Source organism: Hypanus sabinus, chromosome 6, assembly GCF_030144855.1.
Source record: "Hypanus sabinus isolate sHypSab1 chromosome 6, sHypSab1.hap1, whole genome shotgun sequence".
NCBI lineage: Eukaryota > Metazoa > Chordata > Chondrichthyes > Myliobatiformes > Dasyatidae > Hypanus > Hypanus sabinus.
Genome location: NC_082711.1, coordinates 110,393,002 through 110,408,939, shown reverse-complemented (window position 1 = coordinate 110,408,939; position 15,938 = coordinate 110,393,002). Strand labels below are relative to the sequence as shown.

The window sequence follows — 15,938 nt, the reverse complement described above, 5'->3', positions numbered from 1 at the left end:
GAATCCTACTCTCGAGGGTCTCCTCCAAAGTTTACTCCTTTATCCGGGACCTGCCGACCTACGAAGGGGCACTGGACGCCCTCAAACGACAGTACCTGCGGCCGGTGAACACCGTCTACGCAAGACATCGCTTAGCTACCCGGCAACAGCGGCCTGGCGAATCGTGCGCTGAGTTTCTCCGAGCACTACAGACACTCGTCCGAGCTTGTGACTGCAAGACGCTCACGGCAGAACAGCATGCGGAGCTGCTGGTGCGAGACGCCTTTGTGACGGGACTGAGGTCAGTGTACATGCGCCAGCGGCTGCTGGAGAACTCGGATCTTACCTTAAGCTCGGCGATAGAGAAGGCCAACGCTCTAGAAGCTGCGCGGCATAACGCCGACGCTGTCCAGTCGCGCGATTCCCCGCCGGTTTCGTGGACGCCTCAGACCCCGCCACCGCCGGCTCCCGGGAGCGAATTCGCCAACGCCGCCGCCAGTCGCGATTCCACGAGCTCCCCGACCCAGACCACGGCTGTGGCCCGTAAGAAACTCGTGCTTTGTTATTTCTGTGGCCAAAAGAAACATCCTCGACAACGCTGTCCAGCGCGAGAAGCGACCTGCTCCAGCTGCGGAAAGCGGGGCCACTTCGCCAAGGTCTGTAAGTCTCAACCTCGAGCGGAGTGCAGCGCTGCGGGTGAAACGTGGGGGCCGCCATCTTGCATGCCGGGATGTGGGCGGCCATCTTTGTCGACGTCAGAACGCCCCGCCCCCGATCCTCGGATGCTGACCGGGTACCCCGGATGTGAGCGGCCATCTTTGTCGGCGTCAGCATGCCCCGCCCCCGACCCTCCGATGCTGACCGGGTACCCCGACGATCCAACTCTGGCCACTGTGACTCTCGACCAAAGCGCCCCACACCAGCTTGCAAGGTCCATGATGGACATCCAGGTGGAGGGGCACTGGACTGGATGCCTGTTTGACACGGGCAGCACTGGGAGTTTTATTCACCCGGACACAGTGCAACGCTGCGGACTTGCAACGCGGCCGGTCAGTCGGAGGTTCCATTTGGCCTCTGGGTCGCAGTCCGCAGACATCCGGGCGGGTTGTGTAGCGACTTTGGTGGTGCAAGGCACAGAGTATCGGGACTTTGAACTGCTGGTCATGCCTAATCTGTGTGCACCTGTGCTATTGGGGCTGGACTTCCAGAGCCATCTCGAAAGTGTGACTATGGTATACGACGGGCCCCTCCCACCACTCACTGTCAAGAATCCTCAGTTTTGTGGGACTTCTTCACATACCCCGCTACTGACTACACACACACACGGACACACACATCCCATCCAGAACCAGGCCAACAGCTGCGCTACCGACACTTGCAGCCTCTCCACTCTCAAGATCCCTCCCCCACCGCTGTTCGCCAACCTGACCCCCGACTGTAAACCTGTGGCAACCAAAGGCAGGAGGTACAGCGCGGGGGACCGGGCCTTCATTCAGTCGGAGGTGCAGCGGCTGCTCAGGGAGGGGATCATTGAGCCGAGCACAAGCCCTTGGAGGGCCCAGGTGGTTGTTGTTCGGACTGGGCAGAAAAATAGGATGGTGGTGGACTATAGTCAAACCATCAATAGGTTTACGCAGCTTGACGCATACCTCCTACCCCGCATCGCGGATATGGTCAACCAGATTGCTCAGTATAAGGTGTACTCGACAATAGATCTGAAATCCGCTTATCACCAGCTCCCCATCTGCCCAGAGGACCGCCCCTACACCGCCTTCGAGGCGGGCGGCCGGCTCTATCACTTCCTGCGCGTCCCTTTCGGTGTCACGAATGGTGTCTCTGTCTTCCAGAGGGAAATGGACCGGATGGTGGACCAGTACCAACTGCAGGCCACATTTCCCTATCTGGATAACATCACCATCTGTGGTCATGACAGGCCAGATCACGACGCCAACCTCCAACGGTTTCTCCAAGTGGCCGCAGCTCTGAACCTTACTTATAACAGGGACAAGTGTGTGTTTGGAACCACCCGCCTTGCTATACTTGGGTATGTCGTGGAAAACGGGGTTATTGGCCCTGATCCCGAACGTATGCGCCCCCTGTTAGAGCTCCCTCTTCCCACCACTCTCAAGGCCCTCAGACGGTGCCTGGGGTTTTTTTCCTATTACGCCCAATGGGTCCCCCATTACGCAGACAAGGCTCGCCCCCTGGTCAAGTCTACCTCGTTTCCCCTCTCTGCTGAGGCCTGCGCGGCCTTCAACTGCATTAAAGCGGACAATGCCAAAGCTACGATGCATGCAGTGGACGAGACCGCTCCCTTCCAAGTGGAGTGTGATGCCTCCGATTTCGCTCTGGCTGCTACCCTTAATCAGGAAGGCAGACCAGTAGCATTCTTTTCTCGCACCCTCCAAGGCTCTGAAATTCGGCACTCCGCGGTGGAGAAAGAAGCCCAGGCCATAGTGGAGGCTGTTAGGCACTGGAGGCACTATCTTGCTGGCAAAAGATTCACTGTGCTGACCGACCAGCGCTCGGTTGCGTTCCTGTTCAGCAACCAACAGCGGGGCAAGATCAAAAATGATAAAATTTTGCGGTGGAGGATAGAACTCTCCACCTACACCTATGATATCCTGTACCGGCCTGGCAGACTCAATGAGCCCCCTGATGCCCTATCCCGGGGAACATGTGCTAGCACACAGCTCGACCAGCTGTACGCCCTTCATGCACAACTTTGCCATCCGGGGATCACCCGATTTTACCATTTTGTGAAAGCTCGGAACCTGCCGTACTCCCTGGAGGACATCAGGACGATGACCAGGGACTGCCAAATTTGTGCCGAGTGCAAACCGCACTTCTACTGTCCTGACACGGCACAACTTGTCAAGGCCACCCGCCCTTTTGAACGCCTGAGTGTTGACTTTAAGGGCCCCCTTCCCTCCACTGACCGCAATGTCTATTTTCTCAGTGTTATTGACGAGTTCTCACGGTTCCCCTTTGCCATCCCCTGCCCCGACACCACTGCCACGTCCGTCATAAAAGCCCTGCGCCAGCTCTTCACTCTGTTCGGGTATCCCTGCTATATCCACAGTGATAGAGGGTCCTCCTTTATGAGTGAGGAGCTGCGCCAGTACTTGCTAGCTAGGGGCATTGCTACCAGTCGGACCACAAGTTATAATCCCCGGGGTAATGGCCAGGTGGAGCGGGGGAATGCCACAGTGTGGAAGGCCACACTTTTAGCCCTTAAGTCCAAAGGGTTGCCGGTCTCTCGATGGCAGGAGGTCCTCCCTGAGGCACTGCACTCTATCCGCTCTCTGTTATGTACGTCCACCAATGCCACCCCTCACGAACGCCTATTCTCTTTTCCCAGGAAGTCTGTCACTGGGACCACCCTACCAGTTTGGCTGACGTCCCCGGGGCCAGTGCTGCTCCGGAAACATGTGGGGAGCAATAAATACTCCCCGCTGGTGGAGAGGGTTCACCTTCTCCATGCGAACCCCCAGTATGCTTACGTGGTCTTACCTGATGGGCGGGAGGACACGGTCTCCATCCGCGACCTGGCACCCGCAGGTGCAGCAGACCACTACCCTGAAGGCTCTCCGGTAACTGTGAACCCTGCACCAGAGGTGACACCGTACTCACCAGGCCCTACACAGACTCCTCACGACACTTGTATACCGGGCGTTTCGTACGCATTTATACCAGGCGCCTCGCACATGCATGAGGGATCACCGGCGCCTAGTGGGCAAGAACACGCGCAACCCCCGTCCCCTGTGCAATCGCCAATGTTGCCGGCACCTATGCGGTCACAGCCGGTGCTACGTAGATCACAGCGACAGATTCGACCGCCTGATCGGCTTGACTTGTAAGAACCTTCGCTACATGAGGACTTTTTCAAATGAAGGGGGGGTGAATGTGGTGAACTATGTGCCTGTCGGGACACGCCCCTGCTGACTGCTCCTGTGGCTCCTCCCACAGGCCCCTGTATAAAGGAGACCTGCGGCCTGAAGATCGGCCTCAGTCTCCAGGACCTTGTATGATAGACACTCACTCCTGGTTCCTTCTTCCAGTCAATAAAAGCCGATATCTCGCCTACGTCTCAGTGTGAGTTATTGATGGTGCATCACCAAGCAACTCTGCAAAAGATTATTGGGATACACAAGTCAGGAGATGGATACAAGAAAGTTTCCACGTCACTGAATATTTTTTGGAGTACAGTCAAGTCAATCATCAAGAAATGGAAAGAATACGGCACAGCTGTAAATCTGCCGAGGGAAGGCCATCCTCAAAAACTGAGTGATCGTGCAAGAGGGGACTAGTGAGGGAGGCCACTAAGACACCTATGACGACTCTAGAGGAGTTATGAGCTTCAGTGGCTGAGATGGGAGAGTCTGAGCATACAACAACTGTTGCCCAGGTGATTCACCAGTTGCAACTTTATGGAAGAAAGGCAAAGAGAAAGCCACTCCTGGAAACAAACTCCCATGAAATCTCGGCTAGTTTGCCAGAAGATGTGGGAAACTCTGAAGTCAGCTGAAAGAAGGTTCTATGGTCCAATGAAACCAAAATTGAGCCTTTTGGCATCAAACTAAATGCTATGTTTGGCGTAAGCCCAACACCACACATAATCAAAAACACACCATCCCTACCATGAAGCATGGTGGTGACTGCATCGTGCTGTGGGGATGCTTCACTGCAGCAGGCCCTGGAAGGCTTGTGAAGGGAGAGAGTAAGAGGATTGCAGCAAAATACAGGGAAATCCTGGAGGGAAATCTGATGCAATCTGCAAGAGAAGTGTGACTTGGAGATTTGTTTCCCAGCAAGACAATGACCCCAAGTATAAAGCCAAAGTTACACAGGAATGGCTTAAAAACAACAAAAGTTAATGTCCTAGACTGGTCAAGTCAGAGTCCAGACCTCAATCCAATTGAGAATTTGTGTCTGGACTAGAAAAGGCCTGTTCATTCCTGATCCCCATGCAATCTGACAGGGTTTGAGTAGTTTCATAAAAAAGAATGGGGGGGAATTGCAGTGTCCAGACGTGCAAATCTTATAGACACCTATCCATGCAGACTCAAAGCTATAATTACTACCATCTACCAAATACTGACTTGAAAGGGATGAGTAATTATGCAATCGATTACTCTGTGTTCTAGATTAGTAATTAATGTGGATCACTTTGTAGAGATCGATTTTTCACTTTAACATGAAAGTCTTTTTCTGTTATCAGTGTCAAAAAAGCCAAATTAAATCCACTGTGATTTAATGTTAAACAAAAAAAAAACATGGGATGAATACTTTTTATAAGCACTTTACATACCATAGTTCATTTTTCCCTCTGTTTACCTATTATGTATTTCATTGTACTGCTGCCATTAAGTTTACAAATTTCATGACAGACACTGGTGATATTAAATGTGATTCTGATTTAAACCACTGTTGCACAAGTTCAAAGCTGTGACCTTTGAGGGGATGTTTGCATTACTGGTGGCTGAAGGAAATAACTGAATGTGTTCTGTGATCAACAGGCAGTTAGAATGGTTTCTCTTGTCAGATGTCAGTTCCACTGAAGAAGACAGGGAATGCTTTGTATTGTGGCTTTTCCTGGTGAAAATAGGCCATTTAATGCTTTGAAGTGGAAATGCAGGGGAGGGAAGCTTTCGACAGTTATTGGATTGGATACTGTTGTTTCTCTGCAAGGACAGAGTGCTTTGTCTTCCCAATGCTGACGCAAACCATGCCTATTGCATGGTAATTTGTGCTTTCTGCAGTATTGTAGTTCCTGTCTTTGATTTAATTTGGTGAATCTGTTAATGCGGTTTTAAGTTTCTCAAATCAGATTGTTAGTGTTGACCGGTGGACACAAGAAAAACTCCACTATACTGAGCACATCTACCTGGAGCGCAGCCAGGAAGAAAGAGCATCCATCATCAAAGATCCCCACCGTCCAGGCTCTGCTCTCTTCCCACAACAGCTTTGCAAAACCCCTCTACAGCCAGTAGCCACTTTGTTAGTTACTTCTGCCACAATAGCCTATCCACTTGAAGCTTCATCATGATGTGTATTCAGAGACTCTCTTCTGCACACCACTGCTGTGATGCATGGGTATTTGAATTACTGTCACCTTCCTGTCAGCTTGAACCAGTCTGGTTCTCTCATTAACAAGGTGTTTTTGCCCATCACAGGATATTATTTTTACCTACGCCATTCTCTGTGAACTCCAGAGACTGTTGTGTGTGAAGATCCCAGGAGATCAGCAGTTTCAGAGATACTCAAACCACCCCATCTGGCACCAACAATCATTCCACAGTCAAAGTCACTGAGATCCCATTTCTTCCCCATTCTGATGTTTGGTCTGAACAACAACTGAGCCTCTTGACCATTGTCTGCATGTTTTAAGCATTGTGTTGCCACCACATGATCGGATGATTAGATATTTGCATTAACAAGTTGTAAATCCGTTCTATACTATATACCAATGACCAAGAATGGAAAAACCTATAAAAGTGCTGGATGCAGCCCCAGTACGTCACAGGAAAAGCCCTCCCCACCACTGAGCACATCTACAAGGTCTGCTGGCAGTATCCATCGTCAAGGGCCCCACCTTCCAGGCCATGCTGTCTTCTCATTGCTGCCATCGGGCAAGAGCTACGGGAGACTTGGATCCCACACTACTAGGTTCAGGAACGGTTATTATCCTTCAACCATCAGGCTCCTGAACCAGTGTGGGTAACTTCAATCACCTCCACTCTGAACCGATTTCTCAACCTACAGACTCACGTTCAAGGATTCTACAGCCTCGTGTTCTCAGTATTATTTATTTATTGTTATTATTATTATTTGGGATTTTGTGCTTGCACAGTTTGCTTCTTTTTCACATTGTTTGTCTGTCGTTGTTTGTAGTCTTTCATTCATTCTATTCTGCTGCTTTGCTCTCCTGTGATTGCCCGTAAGAAAATGAATCTCTGGCTTGTATATGGTGGCATGCACGTACTTTGTTAATAAATTGATTTTGAACTTTGTAATCTGCATTCCATTTCCCATTTTACAATCTCAGTGTGTGTCAGACAGAACACAAACAGTATCTCGGTACGTGTGACAATAATCAATCTATTCCAATTCAAGACAATGCAATTCATGCATTCAATTGAGAGATAAATTTAAATGAACTGGTTACAGAACTATAAAATGCAAATTGCATGCAGACATTTGGTAAGTTAAGTTTGTGATCTGTCAGTGGGTGCAAAACGAGAAACATTTATGAATGCATTTAATAATTTTGTATTCTTTAATTTGGAGATACAGTGTGGAATAGGCTCTTCTGGCCCTTTGAACTGCACTGTCCGGCTACTGTCAACAATCCCGTTTTGACCCTAATCTAATAACATAGAGCCCAATGAATAACTTTCAACAAATAATGACACTGAAGAAAAACTCAAAGAAATATTTTTCATGTTTAAGTGATGATTAAAAGTGTGTATGATGTTGTCAAGGGTAGGAGGCTGAAGACGTGGAGAATTCTAGACAGTCCGGACGCAAGGTCGAATTTGATCGAGGGAACTGTCACAATGAGAACCATTCGGCGAGGAATAGTTCAGAATGATACTGGAGAGAAGGAGGAAGAGCGGTGACTTGTTAGAGGTGTACCAGATGATAAGACGGACAGATGGAGTGGGCAGCCAGAGACAGGGCAGAAGTGACTCCTATGAGGGAGCAAAAATGTAGGGTGATTGGAGGGAAGTACAGGAGGGATGTCAGAGGTAGGTGTCTTTTTACACAGAGAGTGGTGGGTGCATAGATTGCCCAGACAGAGGTGGTGATTAGAGACAGTTGAGAGACTCTGAGATAGGCACATGGCTGATAGAAAAATGGAGGGCTCCATTGGAGAGAATGCTTCGATTGACCTTAGAGTAGGTTGTAAGGTTGGCACGTTATTGTGGGCTGAATGGCCTGTACTCTTCTATGTCCTTAAAAGCCTTTGCTATACTTTCTAATATATAAAACATAGCAAATCTGTTATGGGGGGTGGGGAGCCAAAGGAACGATAGTCCAGTTATCTAGAACCAGAGCGTCAGCCTCAGAATACAGGTACGTTCATTTAGAACAGAGATGGGGAGGTAGTTCTTTAACCAGAGGAATCTGTGGAATTCTTTCTAGCCATTAGTGAGACATGGTTGAAGGTGGGGCAGGACTGGCAGCTCAATATTTCAGAGCAGGAGGGGTTAAAGAATGAGATCAGGCAAAACTAGTCAGGGAAAATGTCACAGCAGTGCTCTAACAGGACAGACTGGAGAACTCCTCTTGTGAGGCTTTAAGGGTAGAGACATAGAAACATAGAAAATAGATGCAGGAGTAGGCCATTCGGCCCTTTGAGCCTGCATCGCCATTCAGTATGATCTTGGCTGATCATCCAACTCAGAACCCTGTACCTGCTTTCTCTCCATACCCCCGATCCCTTTAGCCACAAGGGCCATATCTAACTTCCGCTGAGGAATAAGAAAGGTATGACCGTGTTAATGGGATTATATTAAAGGCCACCCGACAGTCCACAGGATTTAGAGGAGCAAATTTGTAGAGAGATCATAGACTGTTGCAAGAAACATAAGGTTGTATAGTAGGTGATTTTAACTTTCCACATATTGGCTGAGATTCCCCATTCTGTAAAATGTCTAGATGGGAATGTGTTTGTCAAATGTGTTCAAAAAAGTTTCCTCAATCAGTAGAGAGAGGTTCCAACTACAGAGAGTGTGATACTAGATCACCTTTTAGGAAGTGAGATAGGGGAGGTGACAGAGGTTTGTGTAGGGGAACACTTTGTACCTAGTGATCCCAATGCCAAGGTAATTAAGGAAAAGGATAGGTCTGGTCCTCGGGTAGAGATTCTAAATTGGAGACAGTGTGGCGGTCCGCATGGGGACATGGGGCTCGAACCACCATCGGGAGCTGCAGGCAGATGCGCTCAGGGTGGACCTTCTGGGGACGGTCTGATGTCACGTCCGCCCTGCTGGTGGCAGGGACCCATGGGAGGGGGGAATTAAGCGCACAAGTTTGAATCAGTAAAACCATTCCGAGTTCAGCTCCCTCTGCTCCGTGTGTCCCTTTCGTAGCGCCTCGCACACCACTGCTTCGGTGACCCCGACGTTCCAGACGGCATCTGGAGCCGGCGACTGCGACCAACCATGAATCTGAGCAATTCGCACAGCGTGGTCTCTCTGAAGCTCCTGACTTTCTGGGCCACTCAGCCCCACGTCTGGTTCGAGCAGGCTGAGGCCCAGTTCAATATCAGAGACATTACAGCTGACGCCACGCGATACTACCACGTGGTCAGCACGCTCGACCAGGAGACGGCAGGCCGGATCATCGACTTCCTACGCCAGCCACCAATGAAGGACAGGTACACGAAGCTTTAAGGTGCTCCTGATCCGTATCTTCGGACTCTCCCACCATGAACGGGCCACGCGGCTCCTATACATGGACAGCCTGGGCGACCGCACGCCATCCGAGCTCGTGAACGATATGCTGGTGCTCATGGACGGCCATAAGCAGTGGCTTTTATTTGAGCAGTTGTTCCTCGAGCAAATGCCAGAGGACATTCGCCTCCTCCTCGTGGGTGAGGATTTCAGCGACCCCCACAGGGTTGCAGCTAAAGCAGACGTCCTTTGGCAGAGCAAGCAACGTGGAGCAGCCTCCACTGGCCTAGCCACGATCACACGCCCCAAAGCCCAGGCCCCGCAACCGAAGCCGTCGAGACCCACGGGGGAAAAGATGAAAGTTCGGAACAATGGTGTCTCTATCACCAGAGATGGGGCTCAGGCGCGCCGCTGCCGTCCACCATGTGCTTTTCCAGGAAACGCCGGGGCCAGCCGTCGCTAATGGCTACGACGGCTGGCCACCGAGACAGCCTCCTATACCTCTGGGACCGACACTCCGACAGGCGCTTCCTGGTAGACACCAGGGCCAAAGTCAGCGTACTGCCCCCCTCCAACATGGACTCTCGTAACGAGGTCCCAGACCCCAAACTCACTGCTGCAAATGGCACCAGTATTCGGACGTACGGCCTGCGAACTATCTCACTGCATTTCAGGTCCAGCCGTTTCACTTGGACTTTTGCGTTGACAGAAGTGTCACAACCACTACTAGGGGCAGATTTCCTACAAGCCAACTGCCTCCTGGTCGACTTGAAAGGCTGGCGTTTGGTCCACACCGAGACGTTCCAGACTTTCCAGCTCGGAGAAGCCAAGCTACCTGCCCTCCATCTGGATTCCGCGACCCTCTCGGGTAACGAGTTTACCAGGGTGTTGGCAGAATTCCCCTCCATAGTCACCCTGCAGTTCTCCACGGTCGACCCCAAGCACAGTGTGCATCACCACATCCCCACGCAAGGACCACCGCTGCATGATGGAAGAGCGTTGGAATCATACACCGCTCTGACAGCCCACGGGCATCCCTGCTGCACATGGTGCCCAAGTCCACAGGAGGATGGAGGTCCTGCGGAGACTACAGAAGGCTCAACAATGCCACAACCGCTGACAGATACCCGGTACCTGGTACCCCAGGACTTCTCAGCGAACCTGCACAGAGTGACCATCTTCTGGAAAATCAACCTGGTTAGGGGATACCATCAGATCCCAGTGCACCCCGATGACGTGCCCAAGACAGCCCTCATCACCCCATTCGGCTCGTTCGAATTCCTGAGGATGCCTTTTGGTCTCAAGAATGCAGCCCAAACTTCCCAAAGGTTTATGGACTCGGTGGGACGCGGCCTGGATTTCATCTTCATTTACTTGGACAATATCCTGGTGGCCAGCAGTTCACACTATGAGCACGTGAGCACATTTGTGCCAGCTCTGCCAATGCCTGAGCGACCACGGACTGGCAATCAATCCGGCAAAGCGCCAGTTCGGGCTGACGGAGATCGACTTCTTGGGCCACAGAGTCAACCGACATGGCGCAGTTCCCCTACCGGTCAAGGTCCAGGCCATCCGCCAGTTCCCCAAGCCCAGCACGGTCAAGGGCCTGCAGGAGTTCGTAGGGATGGACAACTTATATCATCGGTTTGTGCCGGCGGCGGCCCGCATCATGAGCCCCTTGTTCAGCCTGATGGCCGGCAAGGCCAAAGAAGTGGCATTGGACGCGGAGTCCACGGAGGCGTTCGAGCAGGCCAAGGAGGCGCTGGCGAAGGTGGCCCTCCTAGTGCACCCGAGAGTCGATGTACCCACGGCACTCGCAGTCGACGCTTCCGACTCGGCAGTTGGCAGAGTCCTGGAGCAGCTCGTCGAGGACCAGTGGCGACCACTCGCTTTCTTCAGCCGGCACCTATGGCCACCAGAGGTGAAGTACAGCGCCTTCGACAGAGAGTTGCTAGCGCTCTACCTGGCTGTCCGGCATTTCCGGTACTTCCTCGAGGGAAGGGAGTTCATCGTCTATACGGACCACAAGCCCCTTACCTTCACACTGGCCAAGGGGACCCATGGTCGGCTCAGCAGCAGAGGCACCTGTCCTGTATTTCTGAATTCACCAGGGACATCGGCCACATCGCAGGGAAGAACAACATCGTCACCAACGCACTGTCTCAACCCACCTCCACTCAGTAGGCATATCGTCCTCAGGAATAGACTATGCAGCACTGGCGGAAGCACAACGGTCGGACACCAAGATCCCGGCTTACTGCACCGCCGTTTCAGGGCTCCAGTTGGAGGACGTCTCCATGGGCCCGGCAGCAGATCGACTCCTGTGCGACATGTCTACCGGCAAACCCCGACCCGTGGTACCAGCAGCATGGAGGTGCCGGGTGTTCGACACGCTGCATGACCTGGCCCACCCATCCATCCGGGCGTCCATCAAGCTGGTAGCGGACAGATTCATCTGGCATGGTTTGCGCAAACAGGTCGGACACTGGGCCAGGACCTGCGTACACTGCCAGACCGGCAAAGTCTAGCGACACGTGAAGGCTCCCCTCCAGCAGTTCCAGCTGACGCACAGGAGGTTCCAACACATCCACATGGACATCGTTGGCCCCCTGCCAGTATCCCGGGGGCGCCAGGTATATATTTACCATGGTATACAGGTCCACCAGATGGCCAGAAGCCGTACCGCTCACAGACACGTCCACTGAGTCCTGCGCCAGGATGTTCATTGCAAACTGGATCACCAGGTTCGGCCTCCCAATGGACATCACCTCCGACAGAGGGGCGCAGTTCACGTCTGGTTTGTGGACAGCACTGGCACAGCTCCTGGACACCCAGCTACATCACTCCACAGCGTACCATCCCCAGTTCCACGGTTTGGTAGAGCGATTCCACTGGCATCTCAAGTCAGCCCTGATGGCGCAGCTCAGGGGCCCCAACTGGACAGATGAGCTTCCCTGGGTCCTACTGGGCATCCTCACAGCCCCCAAGGAGGACCTGGACACCTCCTCGGCAGAATTGGTCTACGACGCCCCCCCCCCCCCCCCCCCCGACGGTCCTGGGCGAGTTCGTACCAGAGGCCTGAGGTTTGGACAAAACTCCAACTGAGGTGCTAACGTGGCTGCAGGACAAGGTAGGGACCCTAGCACCGGTCCCGACCTCCAGGCATGGTTCCACGCCATCCTTCACCCCTAAAGACCTCCGAGACTGTGAGTAGGTTTTTATTTGCAGGGGCATGCACAGGTCACCCCTACATCGGCCGTACGAGGGACCCTTCAAAGTGAGCTGGGACAACAGATCCACGTGTGTCGTGGAGGTGGGTGGACCGCCTCAAACCGGCGCACGTGGACATTGAGCAACCGGTGAGGGTACCTGCGCCACCCAGGCAAGACACACAGACTGGGGGCTCCACTCCCCCAGTGGACGTTTCTGGGGGGAGTGGTGTGGAGCTCCGCACACACAGGACTCGAACCGCCATCGGGAACCGCAGGCAGACGCGGACCTTCCGGGGTCGGTCTGATGTCACATCCGCCCTGCTGGTCACAGGGACCCATGGGGAGGGGGGGATTTAAGCGCGTGAGTTTGAATCAGTAAAGCCATTCCGAGTTCAGCTCTCTCTGCCTCCGTGTGTCTTTCGTAGCGCTTTGCGCGCCACTACAACAGGACAATTTTGGTAGTACCAGAAAGGTGCTGGCAAATGTGGATTGGGACAGGCTGTTTTCTGGTAAAGGTGTACTTGCGAATGAGAAGCCTACAAAAGAGAAATCTTGAGGGCACAGAGTTTGTGTACTCCTGTCAGAATAAAGGGCAAGGATAACAAGTTCAGAGAGCCTTGGTTTTCGAGAGATATTGAGGCCCTGATTAGGAAAAAGGAGGTGCATAGCAGGTATGGGCAGGCAGGAACAAATGAGGTACTTGAAGAGTTTAAGAAATGCCAGAGAACACTTAAGAAGGAAATCAGGAGGGATAAAAGAATACGTGAGGTTGCTCTAGCAGATAAGGTGAAGGCAACTCCTAAGATGTTCCACAGATATGTTAAGAGCAAAAGGGTAGCAAGGGACAAAGTTGCTGGAAGATCAGAATGATAATGTAAGTGTGGATCCAAAAGAGATAAGGGAGATCTTAAATGGGTTTTTTTGGCATCTGTATTTACTCAGGAGAAGCACATAGAATGTATAGATGTGAGGAAACACAGCAGCGGGGTTGTGGTCCCTGTACAAATTACAGAGGAGGAGGTGCTCACTGCCTTGAGGCAAACTAGGGTGGATAAATCCCCAGGGCCTGACAAGGTGTTCCCGTGGACCCTGTGGGAGGCAAATGCAGACATTGCAGGGCCCTAGCAGAGGTATCCCTAGAGGCGCTGGAGGATTGGAGGGTGGCTGGTGTTGTTCCGTTGTGGGACAGTCATTGAAAGGTATTCAAAAGGACTGGATTTGTAAGTATTTGGATAGACAAGGACTGAATAGTGATAGTCAGCCTGGCTTTGTGTGAGGTAGATCATGTCTAATCTTATAGAATTTTTCAAGGGTATTACCAGGAAGGTTGAAGGCAGGGATGACTGCAAGGCCTTTGACAAGCCCCACATGGGAGAAGGTTCAGCCACTTGCTTTGAAGATGAGGTAGTACATTGGATGAGACACTGGTTTTGTGGCGGAGAGTGGTGGTAGATGGTTACCTTGCTGACAATGGATCGGTGCTGGGTCCGTGGTTGTTTGTCATCTATATCAATGATCTGGAGGATAATGTGGTTAATTTGAGCAAATTTGTGAATGACACTAAGATTGGGGGGTGTAATGGACAGTGAGGAAGACGATCAAAGCTTGTAGCAGGATCTGGACCTGGTGGAAAAATGGCTGAAAAATGGCAGATGGAATTTATTGCAGACAAGTGTGAGGTTTTGCACTTTAGTAGGACCAACCAGGGTAGATCTTACATGGTGAGCTGTAGAGCAGTAGAACAAAGGGATCTGGGAATATGGATCCATAATTCATTGAAACTGGAATCCTAGATAGATAGGATTGTAAAGAAAACTTTTAGCACATTAGCCTTCATAAGCCAATGTACTGTGTACAGGTGATGTTGAAATTCTATAAAACATTGGTGAGGCCAAATTTGGAGTATTGTGTTCAGTTTTGGTCACCTACCTACAGAAAAGATATACATAAAATTGAAAGAACGCAGAGAAAGTTTACAAGGATGCTGGCAGGACATGAGGACCTGAGTTATAGGGAAAGGTTGAGTAGGTTAGGACTTCATTGCCTAGGCTATAGTAGATTGAGAAAATATTTGATAGAGCTATACAAAATTATGAGGGGTTTAGATAAGGTAAATGCAAGCAGCTTTTTTCCACTGATGTTGGGTGGGACTACAACTAGAGATGAAAAGTTTAAGGGGAACATAAAGGGGAATTTCTTCACTCAGAGCATGGTGATAGTGCGGAATGAGCTGACAGCGCACGTGTTGCATACGGCTTCAATTTTAGCACTTAAGTGAAATTTAGCTAGGTACATGGATGGGAGGGGGTATGGAGGGATATAGTCCGGGTGCAGGTCAATCGAACCAGGCAGAGTAACAGTTCAGCCTGTTTCTGCTTTGTGGTGTTTTATGACTGACTCTATCAACAGCTTTTTGATGTATGGAAGTGCCGGCTGCTGTGTGAGAAAGCTGAGCTTAGCTAACTGGCTCCCCCCTCCAACTCCCCACAGCCCTAGAGAGAAAATATACTACACAGCAGCGAATAGGCTGGTTCTGGTGATGCATTGTGTTGTTTTGAGTTCCTGCTGTCTGCCACAGTGCAGTTTTCCTATATTATATATATATTTTTACTGTAACTTACAGGTCTGATGAAGGGTTTCGGCACGAAACATTGACTGTACTCTTCCGTTGATGCTGCCTGCCCTGCTGAGTTCCTCCAGCATTTTGCGAGTGTTCCAGCAGCTGCAGATTTTCTCTTGTTTGTAAGTCTTTCTCGTGTATTGCACTGCACTGCTGCTGTGAAACGATATATTTCACGACTTAGGTCTGTGATAATAAACCTGATTCTATTCTTGCCTCTGGCCAGAACGTAGATGCACACTGGTGCCTCTGTCTGTAGGGTGGAAATAATGTGGGTCACTGCTCAATCCTGTGCTGAGTCATCAGATAGATTGCAATGTTTTTTAGCTCCCAGGCAATTAAAAAGAAAAAAAATGGAATTCAGGAGTATCAATGGAGCTGAATAAACAGTCGGCATTTTGGGCCCAGAACTTTCATCAGGATTGAAAGGGAAGGGGGAAGAGGAGGAGAAGATCAAGGTGCAAGGTGGGTGGAGAGAGGATGAAGTAAGAAGCTGGAGGTAATTGGTGGAAGAGGAAAGGGTTGAAGAAGAAAGCCTTGATTGATGTTGTCTGGCTGGCTGAGTCCCTCCAGTAATTTGTGTGTGTTGCTCTGGATTTTCAGTGCCTTCAGAATCACTTGCTTTTATGTTAGTATCTGTTCTGTTTACGCCTGGTATCTATCCATTTGTACCATGGATACACAAGTTCAAAGCTGTGACCTTTGAGGGGATGTTTGCATAACTGG

The 15,938-nt window shown here is 50.9% G+C and overlaps 1 long non-coding RNA gene across 1 annotated transcript in view; it reads right to left on the bottom strand.

The window, feature by feature from the left end:
- Nucleotides 1-15,604, bottom strand: part of LOC132395063 (uncharacterized) — a 43,358-nt gene extending 27,754 nt beyond the window's left edge. Inside the window, exon 1 of the long non-coding RNA XR_009512509.1 lies at nt 15,214-15,604. This is a non-coding gene — a long non-coding RNA (uncharacterized LOC132395063). The remainder of the gene's footprint in view (nt 1-15,213) is intronic.
- Nucleotides 15,605-15,938: the final 334 nt, after the last annotated feature.